Source organism: Carlito syrichta, unplaced genomic scaffold, assembly GCF_000164805.1.
Source record: "Carlito syrichta isolate Samal-C Ts95f unplaced genomic scaffold, Tarsius_syrichta-2.0.1 Scaffold306578, whole genome shotgun sequence".
In the NCBI taxonomy this organism is placed as follows: Eukaryota; Metazoa; Chordata; class Mammalia; order Primates; family Tarsiidae; genus Carlito; species Carlito syrichta.
The window spans coordinates 280070-299700 of NW_007250674.1; the positions used below are offsets into that span (position 1 = coordinate 280070).

The window sequence follows — 19631 nt, forward strand, 5'->3', positions numbered from 1 at the left end:
GCTGCGAATTCATGATTTTGTTCTTTTTTATGGCTGCGTAGTATTCCATCATGTATATGTACCACATTTTTAAAATCCAGTCCTCTTTTGATGGACAGCATGGTTGGTTCCAGGTTCTTGCTATTGTGAACAATGCTGCGATAAACATTCGTGTGCAGGTATCTTTTTGATAGAGTGATTTGAGTTCTTCAGGGTATATTCCCAGTAGGGGGATTGTAGGGTCATATAGGAGGTCAATATTTAGAGCTTTTAGGAATCGTCATACTGTTTTCCACAGAGGTTGCACTAGTTTGCACTCCCACCAACAGTGTAGAAGTGTTCACTTTTTGCCACACCCTCTCCAGCAACTGTTATTTTTGAGTTATTGATAATTGCCATTCTGAGTTAGGTGGTATCTCAGTGTGGTTTTGATTTGCCTCTCCCTGATGATTAGTGAGGTTGAACATTTCTTCATGTGTCTGTTGGCTGCTCGTATATCTTCCTTTGAGAAGTGTCTGTTCATATCTTTTGCCCACTTTATAATGGGGTTGTTTGTTTTTTTCCTTCAGCACATTTGAGTTCCTTGTAGATCCAAGATGTTAAGCCTTTGTCGGACCTGGAGTTGGCAAATACTTTTTCCCAGTCTGTGGGCTGTCTTACTGCTCTCTTGATGATTTCTTTGGCTTTGCAGAAGTTTGTCAGTTTATCTTATCTCTTGTCTATCTTATCTCTTATGGCCTGTGGGTTTCGGGTTTTGTTCAGGAATTGGATGCCAGTTCCAATTTCCATAAGGGTCTGTCCTGCATTTTCTAAGGTTCTTATGGTTTAGCTTTTACATTTAGGTCTCTGATCCCTTTAGAGTTAATTTTTGTGTATGGGGACAGATAGGGATCTTGTTTGAGTCTTCTGCATATGGTCAGCCAGTTTTTCCAGTACCATTTACTGAATAGGTTCTCCTTTCCCTAGTGGTAGGTGGTGGAGGCTTTGTTAAAGATGAGTTGGTTGAGAAATTGAGGTTTAGCTTCTGGAATCTCAATTCTATTCCATTGGTCTATATGCCTGTTTTTGAACCAATACCAACCTGTTTTGATTATTGTAGCTTTATAGTAAAGTTTGAAGTCTGGTAATGTGATACCACCTACTTTGTTTTTTTTGCTGAGGATTGTTCTGGCTATTCTTGGTTGTTTGTGTTTCATATGAATTCCTGTGTTGTGTTTTCTAGGTCTGAGAAGAATGTTGCTGGTAATTTGATGGGTATTGCATTGAATTTGTAGATTGCCTTAGCTAGGATGGACATCTTCACAATGTTGATTCTTCCAATCCATGAGCATGGGATATTTTTCCACTTGTTTGTGTCGTCTTTGATTTCTTTGAGCAGTGTTTTGTAGTTTTCATTGTAAAGGGTCTTTCACGTCTCTGGTTAGGAAGATGCCAAGGTATTTCATTTTTTTTGTGTGGCTATTGTGAATGGAATTGTGCTTTTTATTTGGGTTTCTGTTTGTTTATTATTGGTGTAAAGAAATGCGATTGTCTTTTGTACATTTATTTTATATCCTGAGACTTTGCCAAAGTCCTTTATCAGTGTAAGGAGGTTTTTGACAGATTCTCTTGGGTTTTCAAGGTACATGATCATGTCATCTGCAAAGAGAGATAACTTGACTTCCTCTTTTCCTATTTGGATACCCCTGATTGCCTTCTCTTCTCTGATTGCTCTAGTCAGGACTTCCAATACTATATTGAACAGGAGGGGTGAAAGTGGGCATCCTTGTCTTGTTCCAGTTTTCAGGGGAAATGGTTCCAGTTTTTGTCCATTTAGTAGTATGCTGGCTGTGGGTTTCTCGTAGATGGCTTTTACTATTTTGAGGTATGTTCCCCGTATGCCTAGATGTTCAAGGGTTTTTATCAAGAAGGGGTGCTGGATTTTATCAAAAGCTTTTTCTGCATCTAATGATATAATTATGTGATTTTTGTTTTGACATCTGTTAATGTATTTAATTACATTTATGGTTTTACAAATGTTGAACCAGTCTTGCATCCCAGGTATGAAGCCTACTTGATCATGATGGATGATTTTTGAGATGTATTGTTGAATCCAGTTTGCTAGGATCTTGTTGAGAATTTTAGCATCTATGTTCATCAAAGATGTTGGCCTGTAGTTTTCTTTCTTTGTTGGATCTTTACCTAGCTTGGATATCAATGTGATGTTAGCTTCATAAAATGATTTGGGGAGAGTTCCATCTTTTTCAATTGTCTGGAATACCTTCAGTAGGATTGGTATCAGCTCCTCCTTAAATGTCTTGTAGAATTCTGCTGGAAAGCCATCTGGACCAGGGCTTTTTTTGTAGGTAGTTGTCTTATTATGTAGTCAATTTCCTTGATTGTTATTGGTCTATTTAGGGTTTCAATTTCTTCTTGTTTCAACCTAGGCAGGTTGTGTGATGTCAGAAAGTTCTCCGTTTCCTTAATGTTTGGTTTTCAAGTTTGTTTCCATACAAGTGTACATAGTAATCTCTAATACTCTTTTGTATTTCTTCAGGGTCAGATGTGACTTCATCTTTTGTGTTTCTGATTGTGTTTATTTGGGATTTTTCTCTCTTTTTCTTGGTCAGTCTAGCTAGGGGACCATCGATCTTGTTTATCCTTTCGACGAACCATCTTTTTGTTTCATTGATTTTTTGTATTATCTTTTTGTCTTCTATGTCCTGGATTTGGGCTTTTATTTTGGTGATCTGGATTCTTCTGCTGAAATTAGGGTTTTGGTGGTCTTGCTTTTCCAGCTTCCTTAGGTGGCTTGTTAGGCTATTAATTTGTGATCCTTCCATTTTCTTCATGTGCGTTTGTAGGGATATAAATTCCCATCTTACTACAGCTTTCATGGCGTCCCAGAAATTTTGGTAAGATGTTTCTTCATTTTCATTTGTTTCCAGGTACCTTTTAATCTCTGTTTTGATTTCATCATTGACCCAGGAGTTGTTTAGCATCATGCTGTTTAATGTCCATGTCTTTGTGGGTTTTAGGGGGACCTTATTGGTGTTGATGTTTATTTTTATTCCACTATGGTCCGAGAAGGTACATGGTAAAATTTTGGTTCTTCTAAATTTGCTTATACTTAGTTTATGGCCAAGTATGTGGTCAATCTTAGAGTACGTCCCATGCAGTGATGAGTAGAATGTATATTCTGTGGTCTTTGGATGGAGTGTTCTTAAGTCCATTTGGTCAAGAGTCACATTGAGGTTTTGGATCTTGTTGCTGATATTTTGTCTTGATGATCTATCTAGGGTTGTGAGTGGGGTGTTGAAGTCCCCAGCTATGATGGTGTTGGAGTTGATATCTGTTTTTAGTTTACCTAGAAGCTGCTTTATGAAAGTTGGTGCTCCTATGTTGGGTGCATATATGTTTGAGATGGATATTTCTTGTTGATGGATTGAACCTTTTATCGTTATGTAGTGGCCTTCTGTATCTTTTTAAATTTTTAATAGCTTGAAGGATGTTTTGTCTGAAATTAAGATTGCTACTCTTCCTTTCTTTTGTGTTCTGTTCGCCTGAAAGTTTGTTTCCCATCCTCTTACTTTGAGTCTGTGAGTGTCCTTTCTAGTGAGGTGAGTCTCTTGAAGGCAATAGATTGTTGCCTGATGATATTTTATCCATTTTGCCATTCTTTGTCTTTTCAGTGGTGCATTTAGTCCATTCACATTTAGGCTAATACTTGAAATGCAAGAGTTGATCCCTGTCATAAGGTTCTTACAAAGTTGTTGTTCCTATTTGTTTGTTGTCTTTCTTTTGGTTTTAGAGTTGGTTCATGTGTGTTGTTAATCTTTTGTCTGTACTCTTGTGAAGAATGTTGTTGTTCTTTTACCTTTTCTTCTGTGTTCAGTACTTTCTTAAGTGTTTCTTGTAGAGGGGGTCTAGTGGCAGCATAGGTTCTTAGGAATTGGATATCTGGAAAAGATTTCAATTCTCCCTTACTAATGAAGCTTAGCTTGGCTGGGTAGGTTATTCTTGGTTGAAATTGTTTATCTTTTAGAACTTTGAAGATAGGGCTCCAGGCTCTCCTAGCCTGAAGGATTTCTGTGGATAAATCTGCTGTTATTCTAATTGGTTTTCCCTGGTAGGTAGTCTGGCCTTTTTCTCTTGCTGCCTTTAGGATTTTTTCTTTTATAGCTACTTTGTTTAGGCAAATTATTATGTGTCTAGGAGATGGTCTTCTCATTTGTTGTCTTGCAGGAGTTCTCTGAATCTCTTGTGCTTGAATTTTTGCATCACTGATGAGATGAGGGAAGTTTTCTCAAATGCTTTCATGAAATGTTTGTTCCAGTGTGACCTCTGACTCTTTCTGCCTCAGGAAGGCCAATTACTCTTAGACTGGATCTCTCGAAGTAATCATTCATCTCCTGAAGGTTTTGTTCTGACTTTTTAAGCTTCTTTTCTATGTTTTTGACAGCTTGGGTTAGTTCTGTATTTTAGTCTTTAAGTTCTGAGATTCTTTCTTCTGCTTGGCTAATTCTGCTTTCCATGCTAATTAGTTTTTTATTTATTTCCATCACAGTATTCTTTACTGCTGTTATTTCTGTCATCAGCTCCTTCCTATTTTCCTCTTGTCTCTCCTCAATTTTTTAAATTCTCTCTATTAATGCCTTGATGTCTGGGTTTGTTGCTTGTGACCAGTCATTCTGGGGGCTCTGCATTGTTTGTATTCCAAAGTCTGTTTTCTTAGTGTCTTACCTCCCAGGGGTCTGTGTGAGCCCTGTATTCTTCTTTTGGTTTTTCTTCATTTGTGCTTCCTACTTTTCCCTTCCCTTCATTTCCCCATCTTCTTTAATTCTGTTATTCAGGGTGGAGGGGTTTCTTTTACTTCTGTTTGTTCAATCTCCTATTCTTCCTGATGTATTTCCTCTTGCTTTGTTCAGTTCTGGAGTTGGACTGTGGGTTGAGGGCAGTCCTTTTTGTAGTTTTGGGATTTAATTAAGGGGGGAGCTGTGATTCAAAATCTCTCTGCAGATCCTGGTATTCACCAACAGCTGTATGGATAGTTTGAAGCCCTCTTCTCACTGCCTTGGAGTCTGTCCATGCAGTGGGGTTGTAGGTTTACTCCCTGAAAGCAAAATGAGGTTAACAGAGGGAAGAGAATGGAGCAGGCAGTGGGGGGGATGAAGGGGGTGGAGAGAGAGAGGAGTGAGAGGGAAAACAGTTGAGTGTACCGACTGGTAAGTGAAAAGAGACACAAAGACTGAAACAAATATAAAGAAAAACAATAACCATGACTGAAAACTAACCAACAACCATATAAAAAGCTAAAACACAATGATGCTAACGTATACACTGACCAACCGCCTTATTGGTGTGCTATTCCTTTATACAAAGATGGGGTTTACAGAGAAATAAGAAAAAAGGAAAAAAAGAAAAAAGAAAAAAGAAAAAAAGGGTGGGGGAAGGGATAGATTCAAGTCAGTAGACTAACAGAACCAACCAAGTACACTCTGAGACTTTTCCTTTAAGCCCAGTGTCCTTTCAGCTCTGATTTCTAGCTGTCTTTGCAGGCTGGTAGAATTGTTCACAGTTAGGGTCAGTTGCCCCTGGCCTGCTGTGAAGAACAGTTCAGATATGGGCCCCCTGCCCAGTCTATTACTGAGATATGGCTTTTTCTATTTTTCAAGAAGGATGTGCCTCTGCCATTCCTGTTTTGATGTTTTTACCTTGGTTCCTCAGCAGGTGGTGCTATCCTACGACTACAGTCCAGAGGGGAGCGAGCCGGCTACACATCCGCGACCTACTGGGGCAACTTCCCCCGGGGAGTTCCACAGGCCTTTCTCCAGGCTAGGGGCGTGGCGTGGCAGTGGCAGCAGCAGGCAGGCAGCAGAGATCTCAGAAGATCCTGCTTGTGGGGGCTTCACGGTTTGAAGTCGTGGGTCGCTTCAGGCATTAGCTGCGAATGACCGCAGCGGTGGCATCCGTGACTGCAGGAGCAGCCTGGTCTGCCACGATATCCAAGTAACGATGGTGGGTGACGGTGGTGGCTGAGCTCCCTGTGAAGAGCAGGCTGCACCCCTGGGAGAGAGCTAGGGTCGTTATGGGTGTTCTCTTTCACAGAGGGTCTCATAGACCATGCCATCCTGTCACCATCTTGCTGGAAGTCCCTGTCCTTCTTTATGACTGCATAGTATTCCATTGTGTATATGTACCATATTTTGTTATCCAGTTCAGTTTCAATGGGCAACATGGTTGGTTCCATGTTTTTGCTATTGTGAATGTTTTTGCTATTGTGAATATTGTGGATGAGGTGTGCCCCTCCCTCTCCGAGCAATTTCCCTTAACTGCCACTCCTACCCCCTGCCCCTGACAGTTTCCGACTACTGCCAATCCCTTTCTTATACTATTATAATAATTATTCAAAGTCTGCTTATGAGTGAGAACATATGGTACTCTGTTCTTTGTTTCTGTAATAGATCACTGAGTATAATCAACTCTCAATCCATCCAAGTTGCTGCAAAGTCCACATGTTTGTCCTTTTTTATGGCTGCATAATGTTCCATTGTGTTTCTGTACCACATTTTTTTAATCCAGTCCAGCTTCGATGGGCAACATGGTTGGTTCCATGTTTTTGCTATTGTGAATAGAGCTGCAGCAAACATATGTGTGCAGGTATCTTTTTTGTAGAATGATCTAAGTTCCTCTGAGCATATTCCCAATAGGGGAATTGCTGAGTTATATGGGATGTCAATTTCTAGTTCTTTCAGAAATTGTCTCTGGCGGGTTTTCTTCTGGCTGCCCCTTCATTGCTTCATTGGCTGCTTGTCCATGTGAGCTCAGGGTGGTCTTTTTATAATGTACCCTGGCCATGCCACTATCCTCCTCAGTGGCTCTTAATAGCTTCCTATCATTTTCAGTATGAGATACAAGGTCTTAGCTGGCACAGTTGGCCATGGGGCCCTGATCCCGCTTTCTGCCACCCTCCGCCCCAGCTGGGTAAAATCCTTGCAAACCTCTCTATGCTGGCCTCTCTGCCTTTGAGTATGTTGCTGCCCTTTTTAAGGAATATCCCCCTTCTGACCCAGCTCCCCGATCTCCTAAATGCCCCTTGTTAGCCTTTTGTGCTAGCATGAACTATCTCCCTTGACTTGTCTCCCCACCAAGCTCAAGGGCAAAGATTATGTCACCTAACTTTGTATGCCCACTTTAACAGAGTGACTAATTCAGAGTTACCTCCAAGAAAATGGTGGTTGAATGTTTAAGTAAATGAGGTGGCTCACACCTATGATCCCATCACTTTGGGATGCTGAGGTGAGAGGATTGCCTGAGCCTATGGTTTTGACACCAGCCTGGGCAACTTGGCAAGACTTTGTCTCTACAATAGATAAAAAATCAGCTGGGAGTGGTAATGAGCACCTGTAGTTCTGGCTACTCGGAAGGCTGAGGCAGAAGGATTGCTGGAGCTCAGCAGGCTGACACTAGAGTGGCCGTGAGCATGCCACTGCACTCCAGCCTGGGTGACAGAATGAGACTCCAACTCAAAAAAAACCAAAAAGTAAAACAAACAAAAAATCAAATCAATATGTTGAATTATACAAATATAGGTAGTGTAATGGGACAATAATGTGTGTCTTCATGAGTCTGGAGAAAAAAGAAGTGCATTCTAGGGAAATAGGCCATAATAGCATTTACTGGGCACTTACTATATGCCTGGCATTCCACTGAGCACTCTGATTACACTATTTCACCTAGTTCTCATGAAAATCTTAAGTTATAAATACTACTATTGTCCTTATTTTATTGACAAGGAAGCTAAGAATCAGCAAGTTTTACTAATCTGCCCTTCCTCTTATAACCAATGAGGGACGGAACTGAGCTTCCTCAGGCACCTGATGCTGGCCCATGTGATATGCTGTGCACTTGAGGACTATGTGCAGCTGATGAGTAATCACTGCATTCTTGCTGTGGGGCCAGACTCAGTGTTAAGTACTGGGGCTTGAAGGTGAAAAGATACACATGGTCCCTGCCTTTGAGGAGCTTATGCTGTAGAGCAGAGCAAAGGAAGAACAGAATGGCTCCAATGAAGCAGGAGAGTCTGGGGAGCAGTGGACAGATCTACAGGCACATGCTCAGGTTGCTCTTCTATTTATGTATGTATTTATTTTAGATGTGAAAACACAGTTTATTTAAAAGGTAAAATAGAGAAAGAGGAGATCCACCTCCCAAGGTAGGGAAGGGATCAAAGCCAGGAAACATGGTGATGGCCATAGCTCAAAGAGCACATGGCCACACCACAGTCTAGGTTGCTATTTTAATGGTGCCTGTTTAAAATAGGATCTACAAGCTGGGCATGGTGGCTCACGCCTGTAATCCCAGCACTTTGAGAGGATTACCTGAGGCCAGGGCGAGACCAGCCTGGACAACTTGGTGAGACCTCATCTCTACAATAAATCAAAAAATTAGCCGGGTGTGGTGGTGCATGCTTGTGGTTCCAGCTACTTGGAAGGCTGAAGGGGAAGGATCACCAGAGCCCATCAGGCCAAGACTGCAGTGGCCGTGAGCATACCACTGTACTCCAGCCTGGGTGACAGAGTGAGACTCCTACTCAAAAAGAAAAGAAAAGAAAAGAAAAAGAACAAGAAGTGGAACCTGCAAGGTCACCTCTGTAAAACAGAAAGGTTCTCATGGCCTGACCTGATTCCACAATAACAGGTCTGCTTTGGAAGCACAGACACATGCAAGACAGGCAGGACTCTGGGCTGAAAGGGGGCCCTAACCTGGAGAGTCCATCATGGTATCCCACAATTGAGGATGGAAGTATCCACTTAACATACTTCATGCCACCAGCAATCAGGCTCATCCAGCCCTTTCTCTGATTCTATGTTGACCAAGCCCAACCCTGGAGCCATGGGTGAACAGCTGAAATTTTTTTTTTTTTTTTTGAGTCGGAGTCTTACTCTTGTCGCCCAGACTGGAGTGCGGTGGCCGCTCCCGGCGACCGCAGCCTCTACCTGCTGGGCTCCAGCGATCCTTCCACCTCAGCCTTGCGAGTAGCCAGAGTTACAGGCACGCGCTACCATGCCTGACTGATTTTTAAAATTTACTGTAGAGATGAGGTCTCGCCAAGTTGCCCAGGCGGGTCTCGAACCCGTAGGCTCAGACAATCCACTCACCTCAGCCTCCCAAAGCACAGGATTACAGGTTGAGCCTCTGAGCCCGGCTGAACAGCTGAAAATTAGGTGGGTCTGATGATTGCCTTTCTAGGTATAAACAAAGAGGCATTCTCTGAGAACGTGGGAAATATGAACACTCCCTTGAAAGGTGGATCCAGTGTCCCAGGATACTGGAAAGTAGAGTTCTGCATCCATCAGAGTGAGGGCCAGCCTTGCATTGAGGCAAATTCACCAAGGTGTTCTGTCACGTTGGCACCTGCCTGGGGGGCCTGGGTGCCCCAGCTGGCACCAGGCTTTGATGCTGTCCTATGTCTGCAAAATGCAGCAGAGTAGATCTAAAGAAATTTCCAGTGCAGCTAGATGAGAAGACTGAGACCAAGACAGGGAAAGAGACAATTATGACAGTTATATAAACATACTAATCTCAGTTGTGAAGCAGGAATAACTGTGAGACCCACTGAGGAAGAAAATCTCTCTGTCACTTTTTGGCTGTGGAGAGAGTTTTTTCTTTGCATTCACAAACTCCCTATGACCATGACTCCCAGGTCTGGTCAAATGTGTGACACACCTGGGGCACAGGTAGAAGTACAGGTGCCAAGCCCACTTCCTGAGTGTCTGATTTGGTAGGCCTGAGGTGGAATCAGCATTTGTGCTTTTTTTTTTCTTCTTTGAGTTAGAGTCTCACTCTGTTGCCCAGACTGGAGTGCAATGGCACGCTCATGGCCTCCACAGTCTCAACCTGCTGGGCTCAGGTGATCCTTCTGCCTCAGGCTCCAAGTAGCTGGAATTATAGGCACATGCCACCAAGTTTGTTTTATTGTAGAGATGAGGTCTCACCAAGTTGCCCAGGCTGGTCTCGAACCTGTGGGTTCAGGCAATCCTCTCACCTCAGGCCTCCTAAAATGCTGGGATTATAGGTGTGAGCCACCACGCCCAGCCTGCATTTGTGCTCTTAATGTGTTTTCCTTTGTTTATGGCATCCCAATTCTAAGGACTTGGCCCAAGAATTTAACCAATGGATATTAAAATTTTACAGATAAATTGTCTCAAAAGATTCTAAAAGGCTGGAAGCATGATGGGTGTTGGGATTTTCCACTCTGCACAGGCAGTATAGTGTATTTAAGTCAGCACTAAGACAGAGAGCCGGGCTCTGTTCTTAGCTCAGCGACTCCATCATGAACCTTGAGCAGAATCCTTTACCCTTATGCTCTCTGAGCCCTAGTTTCCCCTTATATGAAAGGTTTTAAACTACATAAGCCCTAGGATTCCTTTCAAGTTCTATGACAATGTATGTATGTTAAATTCATGCACCACCACCAGAGGGAGCTAAATCTCTGATTAGTTGCGCTTTGGATGAAAGTAGCTAGAACTAGAGGATGGTTGTGTTTTGCAACCTGGCAACTACTTCGCAAGAGTCCCAGGGTTTGGGAATCACAGATGGGGATATTTCGTAGACCAGCTTATAATATGAAACAAAACTGTAAATATTTTTAGTACAACATATGATGAGTCATAAATGAAGTTATTCTGGTAGAAATTTTAACTCTTTTGAGAATTCTTTCCTTTCCTCACAAACCTTGCAGTTTTCTTCCATAATCACTTATATCCAGAAAATGAATTGTGCTAGTAATGATATAGTAATCATTAGTGCTGGAGTTCATATCCTTCAAAGGAGTTTCAGATTATCTGTTTTGTTTTTTAATCAATAGATAGATAGATAGAAGATATAATTTTTTTTTTTTTTTTTTTGAGTTGGAGTCTCACTCTGTCACCCAGACTGGAGTGCAGTGGTCGCTCCTGGCCACCGCAGCCTCGACCTGCTGGGCTCTGGCGATCCTTCTGCCTCAGCCTTCCAAGTAGCTGGAACTACGGGCGCCCACTACCATGCCCGGCTCATTTTGATTTATTGTAGAGATGAGGTCTTGCCAAGTTGCCCAGGCGGGTCCCGAACCTACGGGCTCAGACAATCCACTCACCTCAGCCTCCCAAAGGCACGGGATTACAGGCCGAGCTACCGAGCCCAGCTAATAGATATTTTTTAAGTTGGAGTCTCATTCTGTTACCTGGGCTGGAGTGCATTGGCATGCTCATGGCTTCAACAGCCTAGACCTGCGGGCCTCAGGTGATCCTTCCGCCTCAGCCTTCCAAGTACCTGGAACTACAGGCATGTGCCACCATACCCAGCTGATTTTTTGATTTATTCTAGAAACGAGGTCTTGCCATGTTGTTCAGGCTAGTCTCGAATTCCTGAGCTCAGGTAATCCTCTCACCTCCATCTCCCAAAGTGCTGGGATTACAGGCATGAGCCACCATGCTTGGCTTGTTTTTTAAAATTAAAACATATTCTAAGAATTTTCCTTTGTTGTTTATATTTAGAATATGTTGTAATCTGAGTAGAGAAACTAGATCTTGAAGGGCTGTTGAAGGTGGGATAAAATAATGAATGACCTGCCTAACATCAAAATGTTTTAGGGGCTGTAAATATCATGATTCAGTGTTGGTGTTTAACAGTAACTTTCATTATATGACTATTACAGCTGTTACTTTGATGTTTATGGGTAAAGGACCTTAAGCAATTATACTTAGTTATACTATTCATTTCTGTTTGTAATTCATACTTTTCCCTTATCAGAGTGCTTTTATTTTATTTTATTTTTCAATAAGGAGACAGTCTCTCTATGTAACGCAGGCTGATCCCACCTCAGCGTCCTGTCTAGCTAGGCTTACATATGTGCCACTCTGCCTGACTAGAGTACTTTTAGAAGAGCATGAAGTCTAAAAATAAAGAGTAGTGGCTGCTTTCTGTCCAGAAATGAGTGTAATGAAGTAGGGAGAATGCTTATTAGATATTTATTCCTCCTAGGAGAAGTCAGGATGCATGGGGCAAAGTGTGACAGAGGCAGGGCTGGTGTTAGTGGCATGCTTGGCTGTTTGGGATTAGGGGTAGGGCGGGTAGTGAGAGGCTGGGGGTGGGCCAAGTAGGCTGCAGTGATGGTCAGTGGTAGGGGGACAGCAATCAGGACGTACTCAGTTCACCTCTAGACAGCTGCTGTTTGCTGGTTGGAAGGTGTCTAATCCTTAGTGCTCAGGTGGGGCTGCAGCTTGGGAAGCACAGATGATGGTGGCAGCAGACAGAGCAGGACTGTGTTCAGGGAACATGTTAAATGTGTGTGATGGGCGGGGGTGGTAATAGCTCAGGCCTCCATCCCAGAGACAAGAGAGGCAGCTCAGCTTCCTCAAGTGAGACTTAGGGACTTGCCACCCAGCATAGTCTCTGAAATCTTCAGGGCTTCAAGCCTTAGAGTTGGTGCTGTCCACACCAGCTTCAAGCCCACAGGCTTAGATGAGTGAAACTTCTTGCTTCCCTAACCTTCTACTGTTCAGGGCTGATTGTTCAACAGAACATCCAGGATGGGCTGTACTGACAATACTATGCCCTGTGACAGAGAGGATGGGTCTAGTTCTCTTCAGTCTAGTTTCTATGATCTGATGGGATAAGATATTCTAGAACTCCTCCTGAAGGGATGGTCAGAATTATAATTGATACAAGGTTTTGTCTGAATTCACTTTACATGTGGGCTTTTAAATTTCATTCCATCATTAACACAGAGCATATTGTAATTCTTTAATTAGGAATCTGTTTTCTTCAATATTCTATGGGTATTATCCATGCTTGGCAAATATAGGTTCTAAAGAAATATTTGCATATATGGATAGAGAATAGATAGATGCTTTGGTTCTTCAGATCTTTAAATTTCTCTAGGTGACTAATTGGGAAAGAGAAAGTACATTTCCTCTGGTCTTAAATTCTGTAAACATGAATTTATTTATTTATTTATTTAGTTGGAATCTCACTCTGTCACCCAGACTGGAGTGCAGTGACCGCTCCCGGCCACCGCAGCCTCGACCTGCTGGGCTCCGGCGATCCTTCCGCCTTAGCCTTCCAAGTAGCTGGAACTACAGGCGTGCGCTATCACGCCTGGCTAATTTTTGATTTATTGTAAAGATGAGGTCTCGCCAAGTTGCCCAGGCGGGTCTCGAACCTACGGGCTCAGGCAATCCACTCACCTCAGCCTCCCAAAGTGCTGGGATTATAGGTTGAGCCACCGAGCCCGGCGAACATGAATTTATTTAACACGAATTGATTGATTGAGTGAGATGGCGTCTTGCTACGTTTCCCAGTCTGGTTTTGAACTCCTGGTCTCAAGCAATCCTCTCACCTAGGCTTACCAAAGTGCTGGGATTATAGGCATGAGCCACCATGCCCAGCCTGAATGTGAATTCATCAGTCATATCACTCATTTTCCACAAATATGTGTTTTTTCTTGATATACAGGTATTTGTATTTGGCTTCTGATTTTTTTTCATCCTGTGAACTAAGGGTCTTTCCAGGCCTCGCCAGACTCCCAATCATGACTGCTGAACTGTCCACCCAATCGCTTACTGCCTCGGTATTTTCTTTCTAGTATCTTCTGAGAAATGGGTAAGATAGCATGCTGTTCTGTCTCCCTTTCCTGCTTGTTAATTACATATGTTCCAGCTACTTTACATATGTTATCCCCAATCCTCATAGTACAAAAAGTTTATTATCATTTCCACATAATCATAATAACAATTTCTGATTGCACTAGTTTGAACGTATACTAGTGCAAGACACTAATGTGCGTAATGCAATATAACCCTCACAACAGCCACAGGAGATAGGTGGAGGTGATCCTGTTCTGATTTTATTTTATTTTTTTATTTTTGAGTCAGAATCTCATTCTGTTGCCCAGGCTGGAGTGCAGTGGCACACTCCAGCATTGACCTGCTGGATTCAGGTGATCCTTCTGCCTCAACCTTCCAAGTAGCTGGAACTACAGGTGTACGCTACCACGCCCGGCTAATTTTTTGCTGTCTTGTAGAGAGGAGGTCTCACCAAGTTGCCCAGGCTGATCTTGAACCCCTGGGCTCAGGCAGTCCTTCACCATGACCTCCCAAAATGCAGGGATTATAGGCTTGAGCCACCACACCCAACCCTGTTCTGATTTTATAGAGGAGGAAATGGAGGTTTAAAGTATACATGTAGTAAGCAATGGAGCCAGGGACTGACCGTGGACTGTCTTACTCCATGGCTGATGTTCTTAAATCACTTTAGTCTTCTCCTCAGATAGCCAAACTCAGGATCAGATGTAGAGACACGTTCAGAGGAATTAAGTAGTATGTCTAGGATCACTTAACTGTTAAGTGGCAGGGCCAGGATCCCAATCAAGTATGCTTGCTAGTTAACTCATCTTCCTTGGTACCTGAAGAATATAAAGAAAAAGTTCTTATCTTTCATACAATGAATTAAGTATTGGAATGTATTTTTCCCTCAGTAGACAGTAACTACAGAATCAGAATGACAGACCATCACGCTTCCTCTGGCCACATGGAGATATCTGAGCAGCAAGGCAGAAATGGGATCCTTACTCCCTCAAGACGTGTCAGATTCTTTGTGTGTGTGTGTGTGTGTGTGTGTGTGTGTGTGTGTGTGTCAGAGTCTCACTCTGTCACCCAGGCTGGAGTGCGGTGACACGTTCACGGCCACCACAGCCTCAACCTGCCTGGGCTCAGGCGATCTTTCCACTTCAGCCTTCCAAGTAACTGGAACTACAGGTGCACACCACCACGCTCAGTTAATTTTTTAAGGTTTATTCTAGAGACGAGATCTTGCCATGTTGCCCAGGCTGATCTCAAATCTGTGGACTCAGGCAATCCTCTTGTCTCTGCTTCCCAAAGTACTGGGATTACAGGCGTGATCCACCACTCCCAACCATGTGTCAGATTTTTTTGTTTGTTTGTTTGTTTATTCTGTTTCAGAGTCTTCATTAAGATTAACCTAGCTGGGCTTGGTAGCTCAGCCTGTAATTCCACGCCTTTGGGAGGCTGAGGTGAGTGGATTGCCTGAGCCCGCGGGTTTGAGACCCACCTGGGCAACTTGGCGAGACCTCATCTCTACAATAAATCAAAAAATCAGCTGGGCGTGGTAGCACATGCCTGTAATTCCAGCTACTTGGAAGGCTGAGGCGGAAGGATCGCTGGAGCCCAGCAGGTCGAGGCTGCGGTAGCCGGGAAAGGCCACTGCATTCAGCCTGGGTGACAGAGTGAGACTCCAACTCAAAAAAAAAAAAAAAGATTAACCTGACTGTTGTCACAGGAGAGACTAATGCCAGGCCCCCAGTAAGGTGCTCTGAACATCTTTCTTTGTGGAGGAGGAAAGCAAATTGTCCTTCTGGATATGGACGTGCCTTCCTTGCATGCCATACTCTCTCAGCAACACCTTACTGAATATTTCATTTGCCATCATGGTATCCCAAATGAGATTGCTTCTGATTGTCTTGCTGCAATAAATACATGTACTTATTAAACAATCAAACACAAAAAAATAAGATAATGACCAGACATCCATAAAATTTTCTAGTCTTTATGTCTACACCATCATCCAGAAATAGCTGTCCTTAAAGAATGTGGGCATGGCTTATTGGAGATGTTTTTTGACTTATCAGCTAAGAGACATTCTTTAACAAGGTATTTAAAACGTACTTAAGAAGGCTGGGTGTGGTGGCTCACACCTATAATTCCAGTACTTTGGGAGGTGAGAGGATTGCCTAAGACCACAGGTTTGAGACCAGCCTGGGCACCTTGGCGAAACCTTGTCTCTACAATAAATCAAAAAATTAGTCAGACATGGAGGCACATGCCTGTAGTTCCACCTATTTGGAAGGCTGAGGCGGAAGGATCACCTGAGCCCAGCAGGTCAAGGCTGTGAGGGCCATGAGCATGCTACAGTACTCCAGCCTGGGAGACAGAATAAGACTCCAACTCAAAAGAAAAAAGTATTTAACAAGTATTTAAAGACAGTATTTAGCAAGGTTGTGGTGCATTCTTCCAGGATGTGATATATGCTCTCAATAGTGACCAGTATATTTCTTCCATAGCTATATCTAAAGGTTAGAAGTAGGAGTAATCTCTCTTAGAATCACAGATAATCACCAGCTTGAAAAATGTTGCTACTTTCACCACAACTTTGGGTTCTGTTAGGTTAGTGGTCTTGGTAGTAAAAAGATAGACGCTTTTACGTGAAAAACAGCAATGACTCCCTTGAACTTGAAATTGAGATTGCTGCCAGACTATTTGGGGCTCCTAATTCCACTGGAAAAAGGGGTAGAGGAACAAGAGGCACTACCTGCTCACATGATTAATCCTGCTCATCATGGAGGAAGAGAGTTGCTGGCTCATAGTAGAGTTAGGGAGGAATAATTCTGGAACCCAGAAGATCCGTGCAGGTGCCTTCTGATACTCTATGTACAGTGGCAAAAGTTACCAGAAGAGTAGAGCATCTTCCGCATTCAAGACCAAGAATGCTTACACCTTGCAGGAATTAGAGAAGGTTTGGATCTCATCACCAGGTTAGAATCTTGAGTTGATGTTCTGGCAAAGGGAAGATGGAATGGGTTGTAGAGGGAGAAAGTTATAAATACACCTTAAGCCTTGTAACCAGATGCAGAGCCCAGGACTATAGTAGTTGCCCATATTTTCTTCCTTGCTCAGTTATGTAAGTGCCTACAGATAAAGTCAGAGGGAAAGGCTTAATGTTATACAGTCAGGAACAACAGCAGCTAGATTAAAAACCAAAACAGAATACAGACTATTTCAGTGTAAATCTCACTGCTACTTTGTCCCCAACATGGCACCATGGATGAATGCAGTGATGCCTTGGACATCATTTATCTCCAGGCTAGTATTTTCCTCCTCCATTTTTCCTACAATTTTATACAAGGTAAATTGGTGCTGATGAACTCTGTAATTCAGTGCATAGGATATAAAGATGAATTAGAGGTAACAGGTGACTGACGGGATTTGGCAGGCGTGGAGTTGGGGTAAAGGTAGAAAACAAACACATTTTCTTTTTCTTTTTTTTTTCTTTTCTTTTTTTTTTTTTTTTGAGTCAGTCTCACTCTGATGCCTAGGCTGGAGTGTAGTGGCATGCTCATGGCCACCGCAGCCTCAACCTGCCTGCTGGCTCAGGCGATCCTTCCACCTCAGCCTTCCAAGTAACTGGAACTACAGGCGTGCGCTGTCACACTCGTCTTATTTTTTTATTTATTGTAGAGACGAGGTCTCACCAAGTTTCCCAGGCTGGTCTCGAACCCCTGAGCTCAGGCAGTCTTCTTGCCTCTGCCTTCCAAAGTGCTGGGATTATGGCCTTGAGCCACCGCACCCAGCCCACACAATTTCGCTTGTGTGAGGAAGAGTTGCTTTGTGTTAGTAGGAGCATGTTGTTGCTACTGCTGTCATTTGGACATTTAAATGTGGGGAAGAAGGGTGTATTTGAATAAGTGAGAGTAGCGAGAATGTCAGATCAAGAAGGACACTGTAGATTGATGCTCAACACCCATTTTTGCTGTCTTATGGGAGATCTAGTTGTCTTTGTGAACTGTAGAAATTAGAAAAAGGAAAACTACATTTCCCAGATGGCTTTGCAACTGGCCCGTTGGATGTTGCCTTGGCTTTGTCAAGTAGACCTCTTTGCAAGTATCTTGGAAAGAAGATGTGAGCAAGGTGAGGCAGCCTCCATGCATGTGGCCAGCTCTTACTGCAAGCACAGTGGTGATGGGATATGGGAAGGTTCTGGTATCTGGTCCAAGGCATCACTGCATCCATCATAGGTGCTGTTTTGGGGAGAATAGAAGTAAGATTTCTACTGAAACAGTCTGTATTTTGTTTTGTTTTGATTCTTAACCTGGTGCTGTTGTACCTAGCTGCATAACATTGAACCTTTCCTTTTGACTTTATGAGATATTCTGTGAACTACTATTACCTTGTGCTTAAAATATATTCTGCAGTCTGAAACCAAGAGCCCTGTCCAACACAATAGGCATTTCATACAGTTTGGATGGATGGATGGATGGATGAATGTATGAACAGGCTCTTGAAAATTGTGGGGCAGCTTACTCCACACTAAATGGCACCAAACTACAGCGATTTTAGTTTGTATTTCTCTTTGCCTTTCTATTTCTTCTCTATTGTTCATTTCTCACCTGTCATTCTTCTCTACTCTCAGTATTCTGCCTCTGATAGTGTCAATCATCCTATTTGCTATGGCTAAACAGCTAAAGGCTAAAAGCTGTACACTAAGCTAAAATGAATTCTAGGGAAGGAAGAATGATTAGGCCATGAGTCAAGGCCTTTCCTACAGAATGAAGTGCATGGATTTCAGCACAATGGTTCCTGACAGCTGTTTGAGCCATTTGGGTGCTTTTTCCTCTTTGTCACTGTGTGCCTATGTTTCTAGAGATTCAGCTTCCCAAAACTCTGACATCTTTTAAAATAAGGCACAATTGGATTCCCTCTTGTAGAATCTGAGAGCTTTTGTTTTTGTTTTTGTACCATGACTGTCTGCTTCTCCTATTTAAGTGGTAGCATTGCCCCCTAAAAAAGAATTTTAAATGGCGAAAATAAGTTTAGCCTAATTTTTGTTAAATCAGAAGTAAGGTTAACTCTCATTATTCACCAGCAGGTAACCTATACTGAACATTATCCATAGATAATCTTATTTCCCACCATTATTGATCTTTGAAGGATCCATTATCTTCTTGCCTTTCTTGGTCTCCTTGTAAGAGAAGTCACTTACCTGGACGACTTGTGGGAATTCCTCCATAAGGGACATGTTGGAGAGGGCTAGTGTACTCTGGCACCACTAGTTCAAAGGAACTGTGGGCCACTGATTGTCCCTCTACCATACCCACCTCTTTCCACTTCTGGATTTTCACATGTGACAATCACTGAACAGAAGAACTGCAAGGGAGATCAAGTTGGTGATTAACTTTCCCAAATGCACTTGTGGCACAGGAGGGATGGAACAAGGAACTGCCCATGCCCAAGGACTTCTTAAAACACATTTCTGTATTACTAGGGATTACCACTGTCGAATGCCAAATGAGAACCTTGAAGTGTTCACATTCTTGCATGCATCAAAACCCCTGGCTATCACTAGGGTTGGAGATACTAAATGAATGTAATTGATGCTTTCACTTCAGGAAGGATCTAGGGGCAGGTTAGGTAAGGAGTCAGGAAATCTCCATTCTAATAGTGTTTGGTAGCAGGAGACTAATGAGAGTAGTTATCATCACTACTGAAAAAAATGATATTAGGAAATCTTGGGTAAGTGGAAGCTGAATTTTGGTAGCATTGAACTTGTGGGGAAGGCAAAATAGTCTTGTACAGATATTTGACTGGAAGGTTCTTGCCCTGCCTTAACCTTCTGGTCCTCGATTAAAGCCCCCAGACCACAGATGAACATCTAACTGTCCTGAGGATGGCTTACTTTGCCATGTGCCAGTTGGGCTCAGGGAATGGACAGGACATGTTGCCTACTTTGGGGCTTTAGTGTGGAGTCATACATACAAAGGACTTGGAAAACCTGTGGATGGGAACCTGGCACCAGGAATGATTTGTAGGCATGTTGGCTGGCTGTCTCCAAGGGCTGCT

At 42.8% G+C, this 19631-nt stretch overlaps 1 protein-coding gene across 2 annotated transcripts in view; it reads left to right on the forward strand.

Moving 5' to 3' along the window:
- Positions 1 to 19631, forward strand: part of FBXO36 (F-box protein 36) — a 101472-nt gene that overhangs the window by 80378 nt on the left and 1463 nt on the right. The gene's annotated exons all lie outside the window — the stretch shown is intronic.